The sequence below is a fragment of the Lissotriton vulgaris genome, chromosome 1_1, assembly GCF_964263255.1.
Source record: "Lissotriton vulgaris chromosome 1_1, aLisVul1.2, whole genome shotgun sequence".
In the NCBI taxonomy this organism is placed as follows: domain Eukaryota; kingdom Metazoa; phylum Chordata; class Amphibia; order Caudata; family Salamandridae; genus Lissotriton; species Lissotriton vulgaris.
Genome location: NC_141685.1, coordinates 1,848,256,274 through 1,848,284,088, shown reverse-complemented (window position 1 = coordinate 1,848,284,088; position 27,815 = coordinate 1,848,256,274). Strand labels below are relative to the sequence as shown.

At 45.6% G+C, this 27,815-nt stretch overlaps 1 protein-coding gene across 2 annotated transcripts in view; it reads right to left on the bottom strand.

Moving 5' to 3' along the window:
- Nucleotides 1-27,815, bottom strand: part of TMEM168 (transmembrane protein 168) — a 157,454-nt gene that overhangs the window by 18,647 nt on the left and 110,992 nt on the right. The window lies entirely within an intron of this gene.

Genomic DNA, 27,815 nt, shown 5'->3' with positions numbered 1-27,815 from the left:
AACGGCGCTGGAGGCCTCATCACTTGGATCGGCGCTGGGGAAGATACTGTGAGGTCGACGGGCACTGATCCGGATCCAGGCCTGGATCCATGGGGGCCCCAGGGCCAGAGCCGCTGGCAACCAAGGCCTAGGGCCCACCAGCTGAGTCTGTGGGGCCCAGAAACGCGCCTGCGGAGTCAGGCTGCAAAAAAATGCTGTGCAGCGCTTCGAAGAACTGACAAATCCGGGCAGGGAATGCTCCGGCTCCGGAAAAGGGAGGGAAGCGCAGAGCAGTCCCAGAATCGAGCTCCGAAGAAGGAGCCGGAGATCAACGACGCTCCGGGTCTGCGTCGCGTTGGCAGACGGACGGGGAGTAGGGGAAGAGCAACTGTGCTTCTTCGCGTTTGTTTGTGCTTCAGCTTACCCGAGGAGTGCTAAGACTTCAATGATGAATGGTGATGGATCCGCGACCGGTCCCGCGACCTTCCCCTCGACCGGGACCTCGAGCAGAGCGGATTGCCGGGCCCCCAAAAGCTTTCGAGACCGCTTCCGCCAAGACTTCGGGTTCAGGGCCTGGCAGTCGGAGCACGACTTTGTGCAGGGGTCACGCTCCTGGCACCAAAGGCACACGAGGTGCGGATCGGTCACCGACATCAACTTGTGACAGGAGTCACAAGGTTTGAAGCCGGGTCGACGGTTAGACATCCATTGTGCACCAGGAGTCGAAAGACTTAATAAGATGTCGACAAAAAGTTGAAAAAGAGATTGTCAAAAAGTGACTAAGGGCTTTGCTCTCTCAGGATCTGCGCTGGCTGACGGGGAAAAAGGAAGAACCGAGGTCAGCGTACAGGGGTGGCCTATAAGTAGACACCGCAACATCATCCCTGCGAAAGCAACGCCAACGACGGACACGGAGGCGACTGATGCCACCTACCGATGCGCAAGTGTGCTGTTACAAAAAAGTTTTTCCGAATCAAGTCTGACTCCTGGGGGTAATTCTAAGGTAAGGTATCTATAACTAATATTCTCCCTCAGATTATATATACTTTGCAAGATATCCTTAAAATTGCAGAAATATCTCAGAAAACAGTTCTTCCGAGTTGGTTGCTCCGTCCGAGGCTATCGCGATGCTGAGAAAAACAGAGTCTAACAGTTCCAGCCGACCGTGTCGGTATGGGCCAGCTAAAGCGTTGACAGACACGTAAATAGTAACTTTTTCATTTCGGCCGACACGTTGGTGTGACTTGGTCAAGGCAACCATTGCGGTTGTGTTGCAAAATGGAAGCAGTGCAGGGTGCGGTGCCCTCATGATGCTGTGCAGGCACCGGCACGGTGACTATCATACAGATGGCGTCAGTGAGACCAAGGCGAGAGGCGAGGCGGTGCTCAATGCGGTGCATGTGACAGCTGAGGGGGCTGCGTAGGTCAGCCCGAACTGCTGTGTGTGGGATGAGGCGGTGGTTTGTGAAACTTACAAGTGATGCATCCTGCCACCATGCGGTCCTGGGTGTCGTAGTCAGCAAGCAGAGACAGTGTCAGTGAGACCAGGGTGGCAAGGTGAAGAAAGGCAGTGCAGAGTGTAGAGCCCGCAGGTCACGGTGCAAGCAGTGGCTCGGTGGCGGTGGTCTTCGGTGATACCAGCGTTGCTGTGCAAAACGCTGCAGTACCTTCAGGACACTCAGCCAGCTACTGAGTCAGTGGCAGTCGGTGGCTTTTCCCTTCTCCTTGGCAACTGAAACAGCAGTTCAAGAAGCTGTACCTAGAGGTTGGTGAAGTCTGTACAGTGGTACAAAAGGGGGTGGGGTGGTGATGTACAGAGCATCTGAACCAATCAAACACTCACACCCAGTCAACAGATCTGGGTTTAATCCATCACCGTCCTTTAGCCCACTCTGCCACCCCAGTACAGACATGGCCATATGCAAATCAGTCTGACCCTGTGCCTCATGGGAACTGTCCAGCCCGAACTGCCAAGCCATGCCTTTCCTGGACCGGAAACAAGCTTCCAAGGACCGGTTTCTGGCATTTCAGCCGTCTTCAGCCCAGCTTGCTTGAATCCAGTGGCAAAGTGAGCAAGGGACTCACGTCTGAGCATACCCTGCCAACTTATGGCGAACTAAGCGGTACAAAAGGGGATGGTGATGGAAGTCTTTACAGTCCCTGTGACTTCAGAACAGGAGGCAAGCTCTACTTCAGGTCCTTGGAGCTACTCAGCACAAGTAAAGAAAGTTCAGTCCAGTCCTCCAGTCCTTTCACTGCCAAAGGCAGAAGCAGCAACTGCATGCCAGCTCAACAATGCAACAACACAGCAAAGGGGCAACACTCCTCCTGGCAGCTCTTCTTGGCAGATTCCTTGATTCCAGCGAGTTCTCTCTGGCAGAGAGTGTCTGGGTTTAGTCCAAACAGTTTGGCTCTTTCAGGCCCAGTTTCTTAACAGGAGTTGGAGACCACATTGTGTAAAGCAGACCAGGCCCATTTAGGTGCAAGGAAATATCACACTACTCTAAATGCAGCCCAGGTCTATTCAACCCAGCCCGACTCATCCAGGAAAAGCAGGACACACCTCGACACCCCCCCCCATCCCCCTCAGTGGCTGTCTGAAGAGAAAGCACATTCCCAGCCCCTGTCACTCCAAAGACAGACTGTCAACCCACAAAGTCAACAGAGGCACACAGGATGGCTAAGCAAGAATATATATTTTCAAACACAGAATGTAAAAATCACCCTTACTAAAAGATGCATCTTTATAGCCTAAGTTGAGGCATACTAAACTTTATCTTCCCATCTTGTCCCAATGGGAAGTTATATTTACAAGATGTTATAAATAAACTCCCATTCTCTCTGATGGGCCAGATAACCTTTCAATAGTGAAAAACGAAATGGCCAGTATTTCATTATCAGGACAAGCCACACACAACAGGACATGTCCTACCTTTCACATACACTGCACCCTGCCTACAGGGATACCTTAGGGGTGACTCACATGTAGGAACAGGGAAGGTTAGGGCCTGGCAACTGGGTGCTCTTGCCAGGTCGACATGGCAGTACCAAACAGCACACAGACACTGCAGTGGAAGGTCTGAGTTACATTTACAGGCTGCTCCAGTGGGAGGTGCAATCAGTGCTGCAAGCCCACTAGTAGCATTTTATTTACAGGCCCTGGGCACGCACAGTGCACTGTACTAGGTACTTACCAGTAAATCCAATATGCCAATCATGGAATCACCAATCTATAAACACAATTTACAGAGTCATATGCACTTTAGCACTGATCAGCAGTGGCAAAACCTAGAGTCATAAAACCACAAGTTTTTTGATTTGGTATGTGTTTATCAGAAAGCACATTAATAACTGATTTTACTTTTAACAATGTTTTGAGTCGGTACAACATTGTCGCATTTACTTTGGAGAATCTGTGATCACTAAATGTATTTCACATACTGAAAAATACACAAAGACATTTATTAAATAAAGTTTAAGTCTAAATATTTAGTAAGTTATTGTTTTAACTTATCTTTCTGTGATCAATTTAGAAAAGATCCACCTTTACAAAAAAAAGTATATTCGCAACTACTGACGTCATCGCGGTGACGCCGGTTGTCAGGAAGGGGTGTATGAGTATCTGAGTTGATATGTGAGTAGATACATAAATCTTTGACAGTTGAGTGTGTAAAATGTATATTCATTTTTATATTTACATCAATATTTGCGATAGTCACGACGTCCCAGCAACTATACACGATGGGGTTACCCTAGCAGTTGTGGCATTGCCACGCATATCTCGTGCAATGGAAAAAATATCAATTTTGGACAAATGACTGTCACTAACACACCCCATTTCTCAAACACTTGGCCCGAGTATCACCACCCGACCCCTTATGTTAGCTTTCACACAAATGTTCAGCCTGGGAACCATTCCCAGATGATAAAATGGCAGCAGCAACTTTCTGGTCAGGTGGCGTCCTGCCAATCGGAGCATTCCCGTTGGTGAGCACGACCAGAGATATAGCGATAATTTTTTGCTTAAAATTCTGAAAAACTACTGGATGGATTTGGATATAGATTTTTTTCTTCCGTTGGCAGTAAGGGTTGTGCTGATATATATATCTATATATCAGGGTCGGGTGACCACCAACCCTGCTCCAGGGCCGGGTCGCTCCCCTGCTGCCTCAGCACCACCTGTGAGAGCTCTCCTCCGCTGCTGCCGTCCTGACTGGGGTTCGAGCCTGTGCCCAGATCAGCTGTGGTTCGTCTCTTGTTTTGTTAGTTATTGTTTTTTGACTGTTTGTTCCTTTCCCTTACTCCGTTCCTTAGCTGCACCCTCGCCCCCCCACCCTCCCATTTTTGCCTTCTGTGCCCAGCTGTTCCTGCCGTTCCCATATGGCCACGCCCCCCTCGCCGCCCCGCTCCCGCCTCCCAGCGGCTCCTCCCTTCCTCCTCGCCTCTTATGGCGACCACTGCCCGGACGCGCAGCGGACGCACGCAGTGGGCACGCCGATTGCGCGCTGAAGGCAAGCCGGTCTGCGCCCGAACCCCTGGACCCCGGAGCCGCCAAAACACCGGACTGCACTACGACGCCAGCACCCTCCACGCACTCAACCCAGGACGCATTCAGTCCTGCTACCGGGCCACCCCGAAGCGCACCCAAGGACCCTTCACCTGCCGGAATTGAAGCTTCACCAGCATCCGGCCCATCAAACCATCATCCAGAGAACACAATCAACTCCGATACATCCTCCTCAACACCCGCTCCACTCGCAAGCACGCCATCAAACTCTGGGACCCTCGACTCAACCGCCCCCTACGTCGCCTTCCTGACGGAGACCTGGCTTAACACCACCTCGGCACCAGACATTGCCATAGCCATTCCAGAAGGCTACAAGATCTCCCGCAGAGACCGCACTAACAGAGTGGGAGGGGGAATCGCCATCATCGACAAGAACACCCTAAGAGTCTCGACCAACACCGACGACACCCTCACCACCGCCGAGCACATGCACTTCCAGATACACACCGACCCCAACACCACCCTCAGAGGAACACTCGTCTACAGACCACCCGAACCCCGACCACAGTTCAGCGACACAATCGCCGACCTTGTCAGCATCCACGCCCTCGCCTCCACGGACTACATCCTCCTGGGGGACCTGAATTTCCACCTCGAGAACAACAACAACGCCAACTCCAACGCCCTGATCGACAATCTCGCCAACCTCGGACTCAAACAGCTCGTGACGACTCCCACCCACGCCGCTGGACACACACTGGACCCCATCTTCTCCTCAAGTCCCCACGTCTCCTTCAATCACACCACCGAACCCCACTGGACTGACCACAGATGCGTCCACTTCACCTTTAGGAAACCCACCACACACCACCGCACCCAACAGATGCCACGCCGCTACCGAGGACCAACTGACCACCACCCTTGCCTTTGGACCACCCACCGACGCCAACACCGCCGCCATCAACCTCGAACAGTGGATCAACGACTGCGCCAACACCCTTGCCTCACTCAGGGCTCCCGCTGCCAACCACACCAACAAGAAAGCCACATGGTTCAACGAAGACCTCCGGGCCTCCAAGCGCGCCTGCCGAAAGCTGGAGAAGAGTTGGCTCCGCGACCGAACACCAGACAGCTACACAGCCCACAAGAGCACCACCCGCAGACACCACCAACTCATCAGGACCACTGCCTTCAAGGACCGCCTAGACAGCAACTCACACAACAGCAAAGAGCTCTTCAACATTGTGAAAGAAGTCTCCAACCCCAGCTCCAACGACATTCCCCCATCGCAAGACCTGTGCGACTCACTGGTCACCTTCTTTCACCACAAGATCACCGAAATCCACGACAGCTACAACACTGCCACCATCGGCTTCGCTGCCGAGACCAACACCCCTGCAACCACCACCCGCACCAGCCGCCTGACCGCCTGGTCCAACGTCGGCGACGAAGACACCATCAAGACCATGAACTCCATCTACTCCGGATCCCCATCTGACCCATGCCCACACCCCGTTTTCAACAAAGCCAGCACAGCGATCGCACCCCATCTCCCGAAAACAATCAACATCTCCTTCGAGACAGCAACCTTCCCGGAGCACTGGAAGCACACAGAGATCAACGCCCTACTGATTGAAACCCAAGGCGGACCCCCAAGGACCTCAAGAACTACCGGCCCATCTCCCTGCTCCCTTTCCCGGCGAAAGTCACAGAGAAGATAGTCAACAGCCAGCTGACCCGCTACCTCGAAGATAACAACATCCTGGACCCTTCCCAATCCGGCTTCCGCAGCAACCACAGCACCGAGACTGCCCTCATCGCAGCCACTGACAACATCAGGATCCTCATGGACAAAGGAGAAACAGCCGCCCTCATCCTTCTGGACTTATCAGCCGCCTTCGACACAGTCTGTCAGGACACCCTTTCAGCACGCCTCCACAACGCAGGAATCCAAGAGAAGGCCCTGGCCTGGACCATATCCTTCCTCTACGGCAGATCCCAGAGCGTCCGCCTCCCACCCTTCCGCTCCAAGACCACGGAGATCATCTGCGGCGTCCCACAGGGATCATCCCTCAGCCAGACACTGTTCAATATCTACATGGCACCATTCGCCCACATCGCCCAACAGCACAGCCTCAACATCCTCTCCTATGCCGACGACACACAGCTGATCATCTCCTGCACCAAAGACCCCCGCACCACCAAAACCAACCTCCACAGAGGAATGAAGGCCGTCGCCGAATGGATGAAGGAGAGCAGACTGAAGCTGAATTCAGACAAGACTGAGGTCCTCATCCTCGGCTCCACCCCCTCAGCTTAGGACGACTCCTGGTGGCCAACATCACTAGGAACACCCCCAGAACCCACCGACCACGCACGCAATCTGGGGGTCATCCTCAACTTTGCCCTCTCCATGACCAAGCAGGTCAACGCCGTCTCCGCTTCCTGCTTCAACACCCTCCGAATGCTCCGCAGGATATTCAAGTGGATCCCCTCCGACACGAGGAAAACCGTCACCCAGGTCCTCGTCACCAGCAGACTGGACTACGGGATCGCCCTCTACGCAGGAACAACACCCAAGCTCCTGAGACGGCTCCGACACATCCAGAACGCCTTGGCACGACTGGTCCTCGACATCTCCGCCGCAACCACATCATACCCCACCTGAGAGACCTGCATTGGATCCCCGTCAACAAGAGGATCACCTTCAAACCCCTCATCCACTCACACAAAGCCCTACACAACGCCGGACCAGCATACCTTAAGGGTCGACTCAGCTTCTACACCCCCACCCGCAGCCTCCGCTCAGTCAACCTCGCCATAGTTCCACGCATTCGGAAAACCACCGCCGGCGCCGCTAGGGAGTGCTGACCAGTCTGACGCACTACTAACCGACATTGATACTGCAATGTAGGGATTGCTGAAGTACATTAGTTCATGGCCCATCCAGGGCATAACTGTGCGACATGTAAGATGTATTATATAACTATACAACGTCAAAATATTGAAATGCTGAGCGCCAGAGGGAGTGAGCCTATTAAGTGTGTTATCATTCCACATTGATATGTGTTAGTTAGCTAGATCTATATCTGTAATGATTGCCTCAGCAGATGCGTATTTATGCAAGCTGTCCTAGGCGTACTGTGCGCGAACGATAATGCGATGTATGGCTTTTGCGTGGTGCCACTTTGAATGTCAACAATGGGTTACCATGGTAATAGGACGCAATGTGAGCGCGATAGCCTGGCGTTGTAATGGCATACCTTGCCTGGCCTTCAATTAGCCTTGCTTGATGATGTGTATATGACTAGGTTCAAACGTGGAGGCCGCAAACACTGAGAAAGACGTACCACTGACACACGTTTGTTTTGTAAATTTGTGTGCCATTAAATCGAAAGAAGGATTTACCATTGTGAGTGCTGGTGGTTATTTCTTGATGCGTGGATACTTGCGCGAGTCTTCCCTCGTGCACCAAGCACCCGCTAGTGAGTGAGAGAGTGTCCTGCAGAGAGTGGAGCGAATATATATATATATATATATATATTACCTACTTGCTATCGCCAGTAGGTATATATAGTTAGAATTTTTTCCCTATGGGACTTTTGAAAATTCTATGTCTAATAACTTTGGCGTTTGTGGACGGAATAGGCTGAAATTTTCAGGAAAATGGCACATTTTGTTTCTGAGCAGCCCCTGGAAATTTGGTGGGGTTTCGTCAAGGGGGGGCTGAGAAAAAAGGGGGGTCCCAAAACGCGTTTTTTGCATTGAGTTTTCCATAGGGCGGTTGGACTCACTTTTAGCTCGAACGGCTGAATGGATTTGCACGAAACTTGGCAAAATTGTAGGGACTGTTAGCCCGATGTGCCTTTGCTAGGTCTCAATATATGTGCTCCAGTAGTTTTTGAGAAATTAACGTTCAAACCAAGATATATATCTGTAACAGCGCTCTGGGCAGCGATCCGGTCCGCTTACTTTTCGCTTATCGGAACTTTGCGCGCAGAAAGCTGATTGGCTCTCCGGTGTCTGTCAACATTCTAAACAGTCCGGAGCGGACGCCATCTTGTCTCTCGGTAGGATCGAGAGAGAAGAAGAGGTGGAAAACGAAGGGGGAATTTAATGAAAGGGGGCAAGGTATCCCCCTCTTGACCCCCTAGGAATGTTGTTGGGGTTATTAAAGGGTCCCGTGGGGAAAATAAAAAAAAAATGATTTTTCACGGTAGAAGCGCGGCCGCGAACTGGTAGCGAAACGGGAATTCGCCATTTTGTGCTTCGTAAATTAAATTACTAGTTATAAGTGGGTGCGGGAGACGTATCCTAATCCCCTATGTTTCCTGAGGGTGGGTGAGGAGGCTGATATATGTTGATACATCTCTTCCAGCGGCTGTGCGTGAGCTTTTTTTTTTTTTTGCTGCGTGACAGTCCGGAGCGGCCGCCATCTTGTCTCTCGGTAGGATCGAGAGAGAAGAAAAGGTGAAAAACTAAGGGGGAATTTAATGAAAGGGGGCAAGGTATCCCCCTCTTGACCCCCTAGGAATGTTGTTGGGGTTATTAAAGGGTCCCGTGGGGAAAATAAAAAAAAAATGATTTTTCACGGTAGAAGCGCTTCACGGGCCGCGAACTGGGCCGCAAACTGGTAGCGAAACGGGAATTCGCCATTTTGTGCTTCGTTAATTAAAGTACTAGGTATAAGGGGGTGCGGGAGACATATCCTAATCCCCTATGTTTCCTGAGGGTGGCTGAGGAGGCTGATATATGTTGATATATCTCTTCCAGCGGCTGCGCCATCTTGCCTTTTTTCGAATGCCACAATTTTGTCGTGCACGGCAGCCATTTTAGATGCCAGGCTGGTCCCAGGCTATCACCTACCCCTGCGGATGTAGTTTATGGCCCCAGCTGTAGAGAATTCAGACATGCCAATCCTCCTGATTCAGGCGTGTGAGTACTGATTTCAGTGCTAGTCTCCCGCCTCCCGATTTCTGCAAGCAAAAACCCGGGGGCATATTACGAACAACTAGCGATAATTTTTGTCTATAACTTGTTTAGAGACAAAAATTATCGCCGCACATCGGCGATTTTTATCGCAGATAAACCTTGCTATTATCGCAGAAAAGTCAGCGATATTCATGTATTATCGACCTAATGCTCTTAGCCATGTTATCCACCTCCCATTGGATAACATGGCTAAGAACTGCTCAGGGCAGGTGTTAGATTTTGGAGATATTCGCGCTTAGCGCGAATATCTCCAAAAGTTGGTAATAGAAGGTAGCGATGTTAGGGACTGTTTCCAGTCGCTAACATCTTGGCACGCCACTTTGCATGTCATTAGTGATAAGTATCACTGACATGCAAAGCCGGGCCCAAGATGGTCGCTATCTCCTTTTAGGTGTCACTAACTGGTGTTAGCGACAGCTTGATAATAGGGAAATAATTTTATCTCCGCTTTCATGGTTTTTAAAGCCAAAAAAGCGGAGATAAACCCCCTTGATAATATGCCCCACGATTCCTTGGGGGTTTCAGCTGACAGGGCTTGGTATTGTGTTACATGGTAATTTTTCCATGAAACGTCAGAGGGTCGATGTAGGGGTTCTAGAAGAGGTGATAAACCATTTAAGCCTCATGAACAAGCGCATGGTCTTTTAAAGATTTGTGAAGTACTCGGGGCGGCGGTGTGTGTGTGCCCTCTTTCAGGAGCGGGCGGGGGGGCACTGCCAGCAACTTGCCAGGTCAGGTAGTGTTCAACACGTGCATCACCCTTTCTCTGCCTGCTATTGCGCTCCATGCTTCGGAAAGGTAAGAAAAAGAACGTGCATTTGAGTTTGAAATGTCCGATCCTGCAGCAGCACACTTCCAAAGCCCACACATGACAATAACCCGATTCAAGGCCCCATTCACCCGTTTTTCAAAAAATAGATAACACTCCAACAAATTAAGGTTATAAAACTTTATTAACTTTTAACGATAATGAACAGAACAAAAACTAAAAACATTTAAACATTTATTAACACAAAAAGCAACAATGGTTAGAAGCTGTCTTTTGTGCGAATAGTCCCAAGGCAGCACAACGTGCAGAGTTCTGGACGGCACCCAGGTGATGTCGCCTGGGTGCCGCACTGGTTTAGGGATCCTACAATGCTGCTCCGAAAATTGGCGTGGGGCGTCCCGGGTGGGGCGGGGGGAGGCCTCGTCAGTAGCGGTCTGTTGTGCGAATAGTCCCAAGGCAGCACAACGTGCAGAGTTCTGGACGGCACCCAGGTGATGTCGCCTGGGTGCCGCACTGGTTTAGGGATCCTACAATGCAGCACAGAAAAACAGCCTGGGGCGTCCCGGGTGGTGCGGGGGGAGGCCTCGTCAGTAGCGGTCTGTGTCCAGTGTCACATGGCTGACACAACATGTACGACAGGCACCCAGGTGATGTCCAGTAAACTGCCGCACTGGTTTTGGTATCCTACAATGCTGCTCCGAAAATTGGCGTGCGGCGGCCCGGGGGGGGGGGGGGGGGGGGGGAGGCGGCGTGAACGGGCCTCCCCAGGTGGCGGCCATCTAGCTGAGTTGCGCTCGCTCTTGCGGCCACAGCGTCTCGCTCACCATGTTGTGGAGTTGCTCCCACTCTTGCAGTGCAGCGATAGGCGGCTGCCACATGGCTGTCAAAATGGCGGACGGCTCTTCGGTTTTGGGCCTGGTCCACTGAAATGGCCCTGGGACACCTTGGAAGTCGGACGCTTGCCTGCTAGGGCTTGGGCTCCATTCTCGAAAAGCGTCCCCTCAGCCGTGAAGATTGTATAAAAGTCTTGGGGGCCCCCGACTCCCGCAGGCTTCCGGTGGGGAGCGGCTGACATGATTGCTCGCGGAATGACCACGACGGAGCCAAGAGATGGTGGTGCTCTCATGCTGACGCCAGCTTCAGTCTGAATGATCCAGAAACAAGGTGGGGCTTTCATCGTTTGGGAAAAAAAAATGTTCTAAACCAATGAAAAGTGTTATTTTTAGGTCATATGACCAAGCCTTCCATCTTTAGGAAACCAAAAGTAAAATGAACCAATGAAAAGTTTTATAAACAAGTCACATGACCTGTTATGCGACATAGGGCTACAAAAAGCGTAGAAAATCCGTTGGCACGTGAGGCGGCGTCAGTAGCGGACCGATGTGCGAATAGGCCGAAGGCAGCACAACGCGCCGAGATCCGGATGGCACCGAGGTGGTGTCCAGCAAATTGCCGCACTGGTGTGGCCATCCTACAATGCTGCGCCGAAAGACGGCGTGTCCAGCTGAATTGCGGTCACTGTTGCGGTACAGTGACTCGAACGCGCCGAGATCCGGATGGCGCCGAGGTGGTGTCCAGCAAATTGCCGTACTGGTGTGGCCATCCTACAATGCTGCGCCGAAAGACGGCCTGTTCAGCTGAGTTCCGGTCACTCTTCCGGCACAGTGACTCGAACGCGCTGAGATCCGGATGGCACCGAGGTGGTGTCCAGCAAGTGGCTGCACTGGTGTGGCCATCCTACAATGCTGCGCCGGAAGTCGGCGTGGGGTGCCCCGTTGGCTTATGAGGTGATGTCAGTAGTGGACTGATGTGTGAATAGGTCGGAACCAGCACAAGGCGCCAAGATCCGAATGGCAAGTCCTGGATGTTGAGTGCCTCAGTTGAGATTTCTGAGCAGTGCTTGTAGAACTGTCTGAAGCTTATTTGCACCTGCTGCAGCTTCACTAGGTCCGGCGGAACTTGTTGCCTTTTCCTTTCTGCTTCTTTTCCTACAATGCGTTTCTTCTGAAGACACGACCAGGTCCCTGAATGTGTGCAGGGGGACGCTATTGAATGAATGAACGCGCCGAGATCTGGATGGCACCGAGGTGGTGTCCAGCAAATTGCCGCACTGGTGTGGGCATCCTACAATGCTGCGCCGAAAGTCGGCGTGGGGTGCCCCGTTGGTTTATGAGGTGATGTCAGTAGCGGACCGATGTGTGAATAGGTCGGAACCAGCACAAGGCGCCCTGCACTGTTGAGCCTTTTTCAATGTCTGTTTTTTGTTCTTTCCCCTCCATCAAAAACAAAACAAAAATACAAGGCGCCAAGATCCGAATGGCAAGTCCTGGATGTTGAGTGCCTCAGTTGAGAGCTCTGAGCAGTGCTTGTAAGACTGTCTGAAGCTTATTTGCACCTGCTGCAGCTTCACTAGGTCCGGCGGAACTTTTTTCCTTTTCCTTTCTGCTTCTTTTCCTACAATGCGTTTCATCTGAAGACACGACCAGGTCCCTGAATGTGTGCAGGGGGACGCTATTGATTGAATGAAAATGGCGGCTTGACACAAAGCTGACTCAAGCGTTACTGTTGGTGCTATACAGACAAAAATTGGTTTTCAGTTTGTACATTCTTCAGGTTTTTTTTTCCATCCAAGTCTGATTGAGAGTTTGTAGAAAAATGGCTTCAGATTTTCCACATACTACTCTTCAACATTCTTCCTAAATGTAACAATGTGAAACTCACTAGGAGAACGGCTGTTTCTGTTTCCTTTCAAAATGCTGCCACCAATATTTTCTGAATGGAAGACACCATCTTGTAACATAAAGGGCCGAAAGGGGTTCTGGTCTGGCCGATGGTTGGTGGAGACATTTTGACTATATCTTGGACCTGCCCGGCCTCGCCCAAAATGGCGCCGGTATAAATGGGACTCGTAACTCTTTGCCCGCAAATGTATATCTAGAAAATGTTATTGTAAGTGGCCCTGTCGTATTTTAATTACAAAATGTACGTCCACCGATTCCGCAACTGTTAGACACCTTTGTTCTTGTCACCTAATGGCCCGCTCGTTACGTTCTTCTACAGTGTAAATGTCTCCTCATCATATACGATTTGAGTTTGCTCCGTGGCCGGCCCACGTGGTTATAGGCCCGTATTTGTATACTGACATTTTCACAATAAAGGTTTTTAAAACAAAACACGGTAGTAGTATTTTCATTTGTAAAGTTTTTACTTTTAGTGACTGTTTTCGAATCAGTAAAAGGCAAGTGAAATAAAGCAGTCCAATTACATGACGGATAAAAGGTATAATATGTAGGAACGCAGTAAAGATAAATGGTCAAGGGCAGTTGTGTTTTTCATGTCTGCAACATAAAGTGATCGATAAGAATCTGATAATCAGGCGTATCGGCGACTAAGACAGCAGGCCGAATCTCTTTTACTCAACGGCTCCGTCATGGAAGGAAGAAACGCCCTTTTTCTCGAAAAAGGAATATATTTTACTTGCAAGACAGTTGTAAATTTTCCGGGAAAGTACATTAGCCTGGAATATTATAACATATGTTTGAAAAAAAAATATTGTTCGAAAATAATAAAAAGCGTAATTTTTAGGTCATATGACCAAGCTTTTCATCATTAAATTAACAAAAGTAAAATGAACCAATGAAAAGTTTTATTAACAAGTCACATGACCTGTTATGCTTACGTTACGCGCTGCGCGCCGCGCCTCGGATCACTTCCGGGTGCGCTAACGCGGCGTGTCATAAAACGCATTACGCGACAACGTAGGTCAAGAATATAGTCTAAATGTCTCCACCAACCAGCGTTCAGAACACAACCCCTTTCAGCAGTCCAAAAAGTTCTGTTAAATGACAACAGAGGGGACAGGCAACAAGAACCATCAGTCAAAGAGGGGAGGGCAAGTTCTTCTCTTCCGGGTCATGTTGGGGCGCTACCGGAACTGATCGAATTGGTAGTCTACAGTGTTTCTGGATGTTTCAGACTAAAGCTGGCGTCAGCATGAGACCACTACCATCTCGTAGCTCCGGCGTGGCCATTCCACGAGCAATCATGGCAGCCGCTCCCCACCAGAAGCCTGCGGGAGTCGGAGGCCCCCAAGACTTTTGTAGAATCTTCACGGCTGAGGGGACGCTTTTCGAGAATGGGACCCAAGCCCTAGCAGACAAGCGTCCGAGTTCCAAGGTGTCCCAGGGCCATTTTAGTGGACCAGGCCCAAAACCGAAGAGCCGGCCGCCATTTTGAGAGTCCTGTGGCAGCCGCCTATCGCTGCACCGCAAGAGCGGGCGCATCTCAACTACATGGTGAGCGAGACGCTGTAGTCGCAAGAGCGGGCGGAAAACAGCTGAATGGCGGAAGAGGCACAGTGTAGCAAAAGCGGGCGGAATGGCAACTAAAACGATAAAGGGGCGCCTCACTACAGCTTGTCTTCAGGTCAAACGGATTGTGGGACAAGGTCCAGAATTGAAGAGTCATCAAAAGGCAAAAAGTACCGCCGGACCCCGGGAGCCGGCCGCCTATGTCGGGGGCGATCTCAGGCTACACCAGTGCTATAAGACTTGGGGAGGGTGTCGGAGCCAAGCGTCTTCTCCGAGTCCATGGCCATCACAGCGCCCCTCAGGGGCCTCCGTCAAGCTGTTTAGGAAGGTAACATATCACATTGTTTTCTAATGCAGTCAGGTCCACAAACGACACTCACTTACTTTGAGAATAGTGAAGCTGCAGTAGGTGGAAATAAGCTTCAGACAGTGTTACAAGCGCTGCTCAGAACTCTTAACTATGGCACCCAACATCCAGAACTTATGCTATTTGAGAATGGTAGTGACATCGAAGCATCTCAGGGACCAAAACCATTAACGTACTTTCACGTATGAAAATCTTACTTGGGGAGGGGGCAGGAGCGAAGCGCCCCCTCCCAGTCAGCGCCACCACACCGTATGTTGAAAATCTGAAGCCATCGTTCTACAAAGTCAACCAAACTTGGATTGAAAAATCTAGAAAAATGTACAAACTGAAAACCAGTTTTGGTCTGCATAGCATCAGTAACAACGCTTGAGTCAGCTTTGTGTCAAGCCGCCATTTTGATTCAACAAAGCACAGGCATTGAAAAAGGCTGAAATTCAGAACTCTAAACTATGGCACCCAACATCCAGGAGCTTGCTATCCGGATCTTGGAGCCTTGTGCTGTTTTCGATCTATTCACACATCGGTCCACTACTGACATCATCTTATAAACCAACGTTATGTAAATAGTTTTTTAATAAAATGTTTTACCCTGTTTCTTTGCTGGTGTGTTGTCTATATTTTTAATATTTGCATAGGGTTTGTCATTATTTTGTGCGGGATGGGTGATGGAGCCGAGCTGTCTTGCAGCCCTCATGGTGTGGAGCTCAGTTCATCTCACTATTTTCGTATTTCTCAAGAAGGGTTGTTCCTAATATTTCTATTTTAGCGAGGTCAAAAAGAGATCCAATTAGTGGCCTACTGATTTTGCTCGATTACTTTTATTTTTTTACACGATTTTTCACTATCTGCAAAGACTAAACAGAGTATTGCGACTTTGTGCTTGTTTGTAAATAGAGAATGATCCAAAGAGAACCAATTCTAAAACAGTAAATGCTTGGACAACAATCAATCAAATGGAGAGACAAGGAGGTACGACGGATTACAACGGGGGTAAAGGCCTGCGTTAACTACCCTTCTGTATCTGCAAAGAGAGAGTACTACTAAGGCAAAAGAGGGGAGGGGGGGGGGCAGCGTTCAAAGCACATCAGCGTGCATAAATACGAAAATGTTTTTATCTATCACGTACTTGACATTTTAAAGCTTTTCATATTTGCTATTAAAAAACCAATGAAATTCACAGAAAAAACCATAGGTTATAGTGGATATATAGTTAGGAATTTGCATTTACAAAACCTTATTTTACTCGCATAAAACCATTGAAATTCCATATATAGTTAGCTAACTATAAGCGCTAACTATATATCGCGCACCCGCAATCCACTGCTGATGATGTCACATATTACATCATTCATGACATGGTCAGTGACATCACTGATGACATCACTGATGACATCTCAAATGACATCACTGATGACAACTCAAATGATATCAATGATGACATCTCAAATGACATCACTGATGACATCACTGATGACAACTCAAATGACATCACTGATGACATCTCATTTGTCATCACTGATCACATCACTCATGTGATAATACAATGAACCTCTTCAGACTCTAATATAACCTTACATACACTCAGTATAAACAGACACTCACAGACTGTCACTCATCCATGGAGTTACTCACACACCTAGTCAGTCATGCAAAGAATCAATCACACCTCCATTTCCTCAACTATACAGTTATACACATCTTACTTATTCAAACATATAATAACACATATTTACTCTCTTATATAATCCCTGATACAAGCTCACAGTGATCGATACAGCCACTCACACATTCACTGGGTCTTATGTTCAGTTATTTATATATCTCAACTCTCACATGTATTGTGTTTTACATACGTACTTACTTGCACATGTAGCAATGAGAAATCCATTCACTCACCAACACACCCATGCACAGTCAACCGCCCATATAGCTGTTTCCACATGCACTCTTGAACTCATACTCCTAGTGAATCAACTGCTTACACATCTATGCACAGAGTCACGCACCTCCCAGCCACCCACACACACACTCAGCCTCCCATTCAAATATTTGGGCAACCAATCAATAACCCATATGGCCACTCTTATAGCTACTGATCAACACATGCAGCAGCTTACACAACAACAAACATACTGATGCACGAATTAAGACAGTTTAGTCACTAACCCATGTACTCAGTGAGACACATTTAATCACTCACTCATACAGTCAGTCATGCACCTACTAAATTCTTCATCCAGACACTTATACATCCACTCATTCTTCAATATGTGAAACATATTTAAACTTTACAGACACATACAATCACTGGTTGTTTTGATCAGTGATGTCATCAGTGATGTCACTGACCATGTCATGAATGATGTAATATGTGACATCATCAGCAGTGGATTGCGGGTGCGCGATATATAGTTAGCGCTTATAGTTAGCTAACTATATATGGAATTTCAATGGTTTTATGCGAGTAAAATAAGGTTTTGTAAATGCTAATTCCTAACTATATATGGCCTATAACCTATGGTTTTTTCATTGAATATATATATATATATATATATATATATATATATATATATATATATATATATATATATATATATATATATATATATATTACCTACTGGCGGTCGCCAGTAGGTATATATAGTTAGGCTTTTTTCTCTATGGGATTTTTGAAAATTCTATGTCTAATAACTTTGGCGTTTGTGGACGGAATTGGCTGAAATTTTCAGGAAAATGGAACATTTTGTTTCTGAGCAGCCCCTGACAATTTGGGGGGGTTTCATCAAGGGGGGGCCGAGAAAAAAGGGGGGTCCCAAAAAGCATTTTTCCCATGTTAATTTCCATAGGGCGGTTGGCCTCACTTTTAGCTCGAACGGCTGAATGGATTTGCACGAAACTTGGCAAAATTGTAGGGACTGTTAGCCTGATGTGCCTTTGCTAGGTCTCAATATATGTGCTCCAGTGGATTTTGAGTAATTTAGGTTCAAAAAAATATATATATCTGGGCGGAGCCTAACCACACATCTGATCTGATTGGCTGTCAGCACTTCATCCAAGAAGTGTTGGCAGCCATCTTGGGACCAATATACATGATAGCACCTCATTAGAAAGCATTGTAGTTAATAGAGGGTTTTAGGACTTTAGTTACATTATAAATCATTTGTTGATGGTACCATACTCGTTTTAGGAATTGTGGTGGGTTCTAAGGTGATTTTACCATGTGGAAAAACCTTCTGCTGTGATATCATGAATATTGTTTGAAAGAAAACTAATATCTCATGATTTTCCCACAGTGGTTTGGAAGGGGATCTATAAGCTAAACTGAAAGCATATTTTCTGTAAATTCACATTATCTTTCTCAGTCATGTGAAAATGAAGTCTGACATTCTCAGTAAAACATGTACATCCAACAAGGACAGAGACTGTCAGTTGATTCCTTTGTGTTCTACTGCAGCCTCCTAGAGTGTTCTAAAGAACAACTAGAGCGCTAACAGTCCTACTTATTACAAAGGTATGGCACACCTGAAGCCATCTTGATTGGAATAAAGTGGTAACTCTTAAAACATTTAATTTAAAAAGAAACAACATGAGGGGGTATATTTTGCCATAGAAAGTATGATTAGTGCTGCAGAATGAAAAATTAGGGCACATTTTGAGTGACTTCTCAAATCCTTTTCTATTTCATTAAAACATTCTGACATGCAGTCTCCCAAAATGGCCACCAGAGACAAAAGAGCCCAAATGTAGCCCAAATATCACCCAGATGTAGCCCAAGTATAGCCCAATGACAGAATGTCCCAGAGTGTTCTAAAGAACAACTAGAGCGCTAACAGTCCTACTTATTACAAAGGTATGGCACACCTGAAGCCATCTTGATTGGAATAAAGTGGTAACTCTTAAAACATTTAATTTAAAAAGAAACAACATGAGGGGGTATATTTTGCCATAGAAAGTATGATTAGTGCTGCAGAATGAAAAATTAGGGCACATTTTGAGTGACTTCTCAAATCCTTTTCTATTTCATTAAAACATTCTGACATGCAGTCTCCCAAAATGGCCACCAGAGACAAAAGAGCCCAAATGTAGCCCAAATATCACCCAGATGTAGCCCAAGTATAGCCCAATGACAGAATGTCCCAGAGTGTTCTAAAGAACAACTAGAGCGCTAACAGTCCTACTTATTACAAAGGTATGGCACACCTGAAGCCATCTTGATTGGAATAAAGTGGTAACTCTTAAAACATTTAATTTAAAAAGGAACAAAATGAGGGGGTATATTTTGCCATATGAATTATGATTAGTGCTGCAGAAAGAAAAATTAGGGCACATTTTGAGTGACTTTCCAAACCCTCTTCAATTTCATTAAAAAATTCTGACATAGTCTCGCAAGATGGCCACCAGAGACAAAAGAGCCTAAATGTAGCCCAAATATCACCCAGATGTACCCCAAGTATAGCCCAATGACAGAATGTCCCAGAGTGTTCTAAAGAACAACTAGAGCGCTAACAGTCTTACTTATGACAAAAGTATGGCACACCAGAAGCCATCTTGATTGGAATGAAGTGGTAAGTCTGAAAACACTCAATTTAAAAAGGAACAACATGAGGGGGTTAATTTTGCCATAGAAAGTATGATTAGTGCTTCAGAAAGAAAAATTAGGGATCATTTTGAGTGACTTCTCAAATCCTCTTCTATTTCATTAAAAAAATTCTGACATGCAGACTGAAACATGCACTTTGAATACCAGCAGCAGACGTCCCTGGTGAGCAGTAGCTTTACTACAGTGATCTAATGTGCAACTAGAGTGCTAACATTCAGAATTTATGGCAAATGTGTGACACATATGAATGCCTTCTTGATGGAACCAAAGTAAACAAGCATTGAAAATGCAATAGATCTCGCCCTCGTTTAAGTTAAAGCCATTCTGTTTGTAATGAGGTGGCTTTTTAGCTTTGCTTTTATTAGTGTTTTTTCAACTTTCATGTAAATAACGCACCGTTTTCACCAAATCGACTTTGCCCAAGCACACCCTTCCCTCCGGCCAACAAATCCCAAAAATTCGGCACACCTGCCGATCCACTCTCCCTACAGCTCACCCAAGCCCCGTCCCTCTAGCGCAACTGGAACACCCCAAATTCACCTTCTCCATGCGCACCAAAAACTCCCATTGAATAACATGACAATTCGCTACTCCGCACAAAAATTGCTCTTTAAAGCACTTCCACTGCTCCGATCCGCTTCAAACTTGGCTGGACACTAGTTCCAGCGATTCCCTAACATCTCACCAAAAATCAGCCCAATCCATCCACTGGAACGGGGACGAATTTCAACCCGAATACGCGCCCCCCGCAAACACAAAAAAAGCCATAAAACGGCCAAATCTCGACCAAAAAACGCCAAAATCCCTCAAAACCTTGCCAACACCAATACGCACGAAACTGAACCGGCCCCTCAGCCCTAGGCTCCGGGAACCCTACTTAATTGACCCAAAAGCCCTAAAAAAGCAACATAATACACTCGAAAACGCCCTAACAACCCTAAAATGCATATAAGTATATGTATGCATGCATTTATGTTTGTATTTATATAGATATACAGATGATATATGTTTATATATGTATGTATATATATATATTCACTGAAAAAACCATAGGCTATAGACCATATATAGTTAGGAATTAGCATTTACAAAACCTTGAAAATTCACTGAAAAAACCATAGGTTATAGACCATATATAGTTAGGAATTAGCATTTACAAAACCTTGAAAATTCACTGAAAAAACCATAGGTTATAGACCATATATAGTTAGGAATTCGCATTTACTAAACCTTATTTTACTCACACAAAACCATTGAAATTCCATATATAGTTAGTTGCACTAACTATATATCGCGCACCCGCAATCCACTGCTGATGATGTCACATATTACATCATTCATGACATGGTCAGTGACATCACTGATGACATCACTGATGACATCTCAAATGACATCACTGATGACATTACTGATGACAACATCCAGTGACTGTATGTTTCTGTAAAGTTAAAATATGTCTTACATATTGAAGAATGAGTGGATGTATAAGTGTCTGGATGAAGGATTTAGTAGGTGCATGACTGACTGTATGAGTGAGTGATTAAATGTGTCTCACTGAGTGCATGGGTTAGTGACTAAACTGTCTTAATTTGTGCATCATTATGTCTGTTGTTCTGTAAACTGTTGCATGTGTTGATAAGTAGCTATATGAGTAACTATATGGGTTATTGATTGGTTGCCCAAGTATTTGTATGGGAGACTGAGTGTGTGTGTGTGGGTGGCTGGGAGGTGTATGACTCTGTGCATAGATGTGTGAGCAGTTGATTCACTAGATGTATGGTTTCAAAAGTGCATGTGGAAACAGCTGTATGGGCGGTTGACTGTGTGCATGAGTGTATTGGTGAGTGAATGGATATCTCAGTGCTACATGTCAAAGTAAGTACATATGTAAAACACAGCACATGTGAGAGTTGACATATATAAATAACTGTGCATAAGAGCCAGTGAATGTGTGAGTGGCTGTATGGATCATTGTGAACTTGTATCAGGGATTGTATAAGAGAGTTAATATGTGTTAGTATATGTTTGAATAAGTAAAGTTTGTATAACTGTATAGTTGAGGAAATGGAGGTGTGATTGATTCTTTGATTGACTGACTAGGTGTGTGAGTAACTCCATGGATGAGTGACAGTCTGTGAGTGTCTGTTTACACTGATTGTATCTAAGGTTATATTAGAGTCTGAAGAGGTTCATCGTATTATCACATGAATGATATCATCAGTGATGTGATCAGTAATGTCAAATGAGATGTCATCAGTGATGTCATCAGTGATGTCATTTGAGATGTCATCAGTGATGTCATTTGAGATGTCATCAGTGATGCCATCAGTGATGTCACTGACCATGTCATGAATGATGTAATATGTGACATCATCAGCAGTGGATTGCGGGTGCGCGATATATAGTTAGTGCAACTAACTATATATGGAATTTCAATGGTTTTGTGTGAGTAAAATAAGGTTTTGTAAATGCGAATTCCTAACTATATATGGTCTATAACCTATGGTTTTTTCAGTGTATATATATATATATATATTCACCAAGGTGCCCCGGATCATGAGGACGCCAACTCCACGAGGATGAAATCAATTTCTTTTATTGCAAAATCACGATGCCAGCCCCAACTGATAGAAGTCCCTGACGCGTTTCGTTGCAACATGCAACTTCTTCATAGGGAAAGGGGAACAAACAAAAACCGGCATGTACTTCAAACTGCTTTTAATCTTGCGCTTTTTCCCATCGTGCAATAGTTTTCCAGTAAACTGTATGCTGGGATTTGAAGTACCAATTCTTCCCTTCCAGTAGGGTCCGTTTTCACGAGAGAAGCCCCGAGGCCCACTGGAGGGCTATGAACATTAAATGAAACATTGGGGTGCATATTATTGAGGCAGCAAAAACGGACCCTACTGGAAGGGAAGAATTGGTACTTCAAATCCCAGCATACAGTTTACTGGAAAACTATTGCACGATGGGAAAAAGCGCAAGATTAAAAGCAGTTTGAAGTACATGCCGGTTTTTGTTTGTTCCCCTTTCCCTATGAAGAAGTTGCATGTTGCAACGAAACGCGTCAGGGACTTCTATCAGTTGGGGCTGGCATTGTGATTTTGCAATAAAAGAAATTGATTTCATCCTCGTGGAGTTGGCGTCCTCATGATCCGGGGCACCTTGGTGAATGAATTACGCGGCAGGCTCCAAGCCGCGGGGGATGCACCGCCTGGAAATCAACTCAGGTCTTTGAGGCTGTTAACTGTAGCAGCCTGTCAGCGCGATGGATTGCTCAAAATTAATCACGAGAGAAGCCCCGAGGCCCACTGGAGGGCTATGAACATTAAATGAAACATTGGGGTGCATATTATTGAGGCAGCAAAAACGGACCCTACTGGAAGGGAAGAATTGGTACTTCAAATCCCAGCATACAGTTTACTGGAAAACTATTGCACGATGGGAAAAAGCGCACGATTAAAAGCAGTTTGAAGTACATGCCGGTTTTTGTTTGTTCCCCTTTCCCTATGAAGAAGTTGCATGTTGCAACGAAACGCGTCAGGGACTTCTATCAGTTGGGGCTGGCATCGTGATTTTGCAATAAAAGAAATTGATTTCATCCTCGTGGAGTTGGCGTCCTCATGATCCGGGGCACCTTGGTGAATGAATTACGCGGCAGGCTCCAAGCCGCGGGGGATGCACCGCCTGGAAATCAACTCAGGTCTTTGAGGCTGTTAACTGTAGCAGCCTGTCAGCGCGATGGATTGCTCAAAATTAATCACGAGAGAAGCCCCGAGGCCCACTGGAGGGCTATGAACATTAAATGAAACATTGGGGTGCATATTATTGAGGCAGCAAAAACGGACCCTACTGGAAGGGAAGAATTGGTACTTCAAATCCCAGCATACAGTTTACTGGAAAACTATTGCACGATGGGTAAAAGCGCAAGATTAAAAGCAGTTTGAAGTACATGCCGGTTTTTGTTTGTTCCCCTTTCCCTATGAAGAAGTTGCATGTTGCAACGAAACGGGTCAGGGACTTCTATCAGTTGGGGCTGGCATCGTGATTTTGCAATAAAAGAAATTGATTTCATCCTCGTGGAGTTGGCGTCCTCATGATCCGGGGCACCTTGGTGAATGAAATATATATATATATATATATATATATATATATATATATATATATATATATATATATATATTAGATCCAACTTGCCTTCCTTGCGCTGCAGCGCAGACAAATACGCGGACAACAGATGTAGACTTTGGAGACAGACTTGAATTTCAGATGGTGATTTATTTCATATTCGTGCAAAGGATGCAAGCCTCATCATTGCGCGAGTCTTCCCTCGTGCACCAAGCACCCGCTAGTGAGTGCGAGAGTGTCCTGCAGAGAGGGAGCGTGTATATATATATATATATATATATATATATATATATATATATATATATATATAGCTGAAGTTACCCCAGGGGGCAATGAAAACGCACTCTCTCGCCTCAGATTAAGTGATAGCGGTTTATTTAGTAACCAGTACCCAACGCGTTTCGCTTCTTACAAAGCTTGCTCACGGGATGTTGAGCCAGTTTCTAAGTCCTACTTTTAAACACCAGGTCATGTGACCTCCTCTGTTAGTATGTGCATGCTGGTTAATGTAGTTCATTTGCATTATTGTCACCAGTGTACGCTCTTCTGTTGTAGTTCACAGTTTGTAGCAACAGGGAAGAGGGGAAGGGGTGAGTGCATTTCTTAGTTTGCAGACAATGTTTTTTAAACTCATTAGTGAGTGTTTATCATATCCATTGGGTTTATTCCAATACGCCTATTGGATTTCAGTTTCCGTAGTGCTCCTTCTCGCACCCAGATTGATCAGTTCTGTTCATGGCCTGGTGTTTAAAAGGAGGTGGCGGCTAAACAATACATGCCGTAGTCCCTCCTTGATTGTGTTGACATACTTACATCATGTGACTTTGTAACGACCAATGGTTTAAAAGTGTAAGTTTTAATGGCGGTTTTTATGAAATCAGACTAAGCCATAGGCGAAACGCGTCTTTCATACGTCCGTCCATGAACTTTGAAAAATAATACCCTAGTTTGCAGTAAGACCTGCGAGTGCCTTTTTGTTTCCAGACGGCGACAAATGAGCGTGATATGTTCGCGGCTGCACCGCCGCGTTTGAGGCACCCGTTCTTGAAGTGCGCGGTGAGGAGGTGCAAATGGAGCGTATATATATATATATATATATATATATATATATATATATATATATATATATATATATATATATATATATATATATATAACTATATATATATATAACTATATATATATGCACAATAATGATGCATCACTGCTTTTCGATATATAGCACACCACAAATGGCAGATCTGGATGACAACAGTCCTCCCTTTTATACGTACTACACAAGTAGCAAAGACAGACCCCAGACGGTGATGCGTTTCTGTCAAACTGACCTTTGTAAAACCTAATGTATTCTTCAGTTCCTAGAAATAGACATAGGGCTGCATGTAATTCATAGACCTAGAAAACATGTATATGTGTGTATGCACCAAGTTGACGCTGGAGTTCAAAACAATTTGCATATGTTTTGGTGCTTTTATTGTTTTATTGCACAAAATGCAGTAGTATAAAACCCTTTTATCAGAGGGAACAGAGAAATGAAGAAAATATTTTATGGTTGCAAGTGCAATATTGATTTTATCATCATGACAAATCCCAAACCACTATGCAGAGCTTTAAAATTGTCAGATTTACGCTTACTATCATAACGTTGATCAGTAACAAAAACCCTATGGTTTGATAACATCCTACTTCCAGTATGTATGTCAACTTGCTGAACATTTCACGTGTCTATGCGTTTCCAAATAAAAAGCATTAGCGACATTGCTTATTCTGAATACATTGCCTCTCTTTAATAAAAACACACAACTACTCTAATCATGTACCCTCTGACAGAACTCGTTTTTTCTCTTTGGTGAACTGGATCGCCCTATTTTAGATGAAGCAGAAAACCTAAAAAATATCCATAATATTAAAAAATGCTTCTCACAATTTTTCACCCTTGAAAACAACAGGAACGACACTGTAAATACATGGGTGGTGGTGTTCACCAATGCACTGGCTAAGGCCCTTCGTTTTTTTTGTTGTTTTTTTTACAACCCACTCGACAACAGGTAATTGCATTTTGGTAAAATCAGATTGGATGGAATCCACTGACAGCACTGGAGTTGAGAAAAGCACTCTGCCTGAACCGGTGTACAAATACAGATTGGCTCATCAGTACAATCTTCTAACTTTGATATTTAATCTTTGCATCCCGGACTGCCATCAAGTGTATGTCGTGACACCCAGAGGCAACAGACATGAAAGCTAGTACCACAAAGTCCAGGAATCACATATTTCACTGAATCAATTAACAACGTATGTCACAGTGGCTAAAAACGGGTACAAGTACTGGGCGACACTTAAGTTCTGCATTACCTTCACATGGCTATCAACTTGGCATAGCTCCCGGGTCAGCACCTTGCCACCATTCCTGCAAGACAATCTCTGCTTCAAGTTAATCAAAGCTCTGAACACTGTTGTTCCTAACTACTACAATCTACTCCGGGCTCACAAAAAAACATCTAATAGACCGGTTTTAACAAGCGCATAATCAGGAACCTATACACTGTTCAACGCTAATGATTTGAAAATACATGAAAGAAACTTAAAAATACTAACATGCACTTTATCCGAATAATACACACAGTCATACCCTCAAATCCAGCAACGCAAATGTCATTACTAAGGATAGATTCAATCGAAAGACAAATGGAAGCATATCAATACAGGTGACAGCAGCATTGTTCTGGAATGAGAAGCTCCCAAGCGTTGGCACCCAACGAAATCTGACTGCCTTCAAGAAAAAACTATCTAAAAATATGCCTCTATGAAGTGACCTTTCTTTCACAGCACAGTATCGCCATGATTATTCTGCCTAATTCAAAAAGGCATTGAGTGGGCCGCACTGCATTAATTTGATAACAAATGATCAGCTGACTTGGATTTTAATACCCACAGGACGTCCGTGATCTCTCCTATTCACTCACTAAAAAGTGAGAGTCGTGGCGGGGTCAGAAAGACTAACAACTTATCTATATCAGCAAAGCTGTGAATTGGCTCCTCTCTGAAGCTAGTGCCTTATAAACAGTAAATTATATTTATTTGTTCTCGGGGCAATCGAGGTTCACGTTAAAAGTCCTTTCATCATGCAAAGAGAAATCAGAGGATGTTCAGAAGCTTTTCCACATTTTAGACGAAACATCGCTCAAGCCACAAGTGTACAATCCATAAAACTAAGTACAGAAAATATCAGCATGAGGACAGATCCCTCAGAGGAGTTACATGGCTCTGCACTGACCAACTTTATCCCTGCCATGTCTGAGAACAGAAACAAAGGTAAACTACAGGCTCATTAGAAGAACTCTAAAATAAACTACTTGAGCAAAAAGTGAACTAATGACAACCACTTAGCAATGCAATGATCAAAGAACCCCTTTGAGTTCCATCCTTCATTCCCCACCTCAGACTGTCGTGTAACTAAAGCTCAAGAAGTGCACAAATACAGTTGACCACTCTTGGTTCAGTGCCCACTCAGCATTCCTGAATTGTCCACAGTAACATTGGCACAACGTTAGGGTACTTAGTCTTGAATGAGATGGATGGCTTTGAAATGATTTATAAATTGATACCAAATACATTTACATAAATAAGTTTCAATTACACACCAGCAAATTAAAGTCCCCATGTTACGACTGCGCTAGAAACATTTCAATTTGCCAAAGAATGCCCTTCAATAAATATTGGGAAAGGACAGTTGATTGCACCCTTCATGGTTTGCGATCAGCACAATACAGTGGAGCTTTCGGTACTCAAAACAGAATCTGTAAAATCTTGATACCATGTAAGGTGATGTACCCGAGACGACATAACTGGACGCTCCTAGTTAAACTCAATCAGTTGGCAGTCTTGACCCATAAGAATATAGCCATACAGCAATTGGGGAATTCTCCGTCTGATATCATATGTTCAGTGTTATAACGAAGGCTCCCTGACTCATACTGGATGTGCCAATTACAGAAACTCCACCACTGCCATATAGGTAGCTATCTAAATGTGCTACGGCTTTTTGGCCAATCTTTTGGTTTAAGGGGGTCACTTAGTGTTTGGCAGAGTGGTGGTGCTCCCACCTTGCCAAACATAAGGTTCCCTGCCTCTAGTTGAGAGTAAGAAGAAGAGTTGGATGA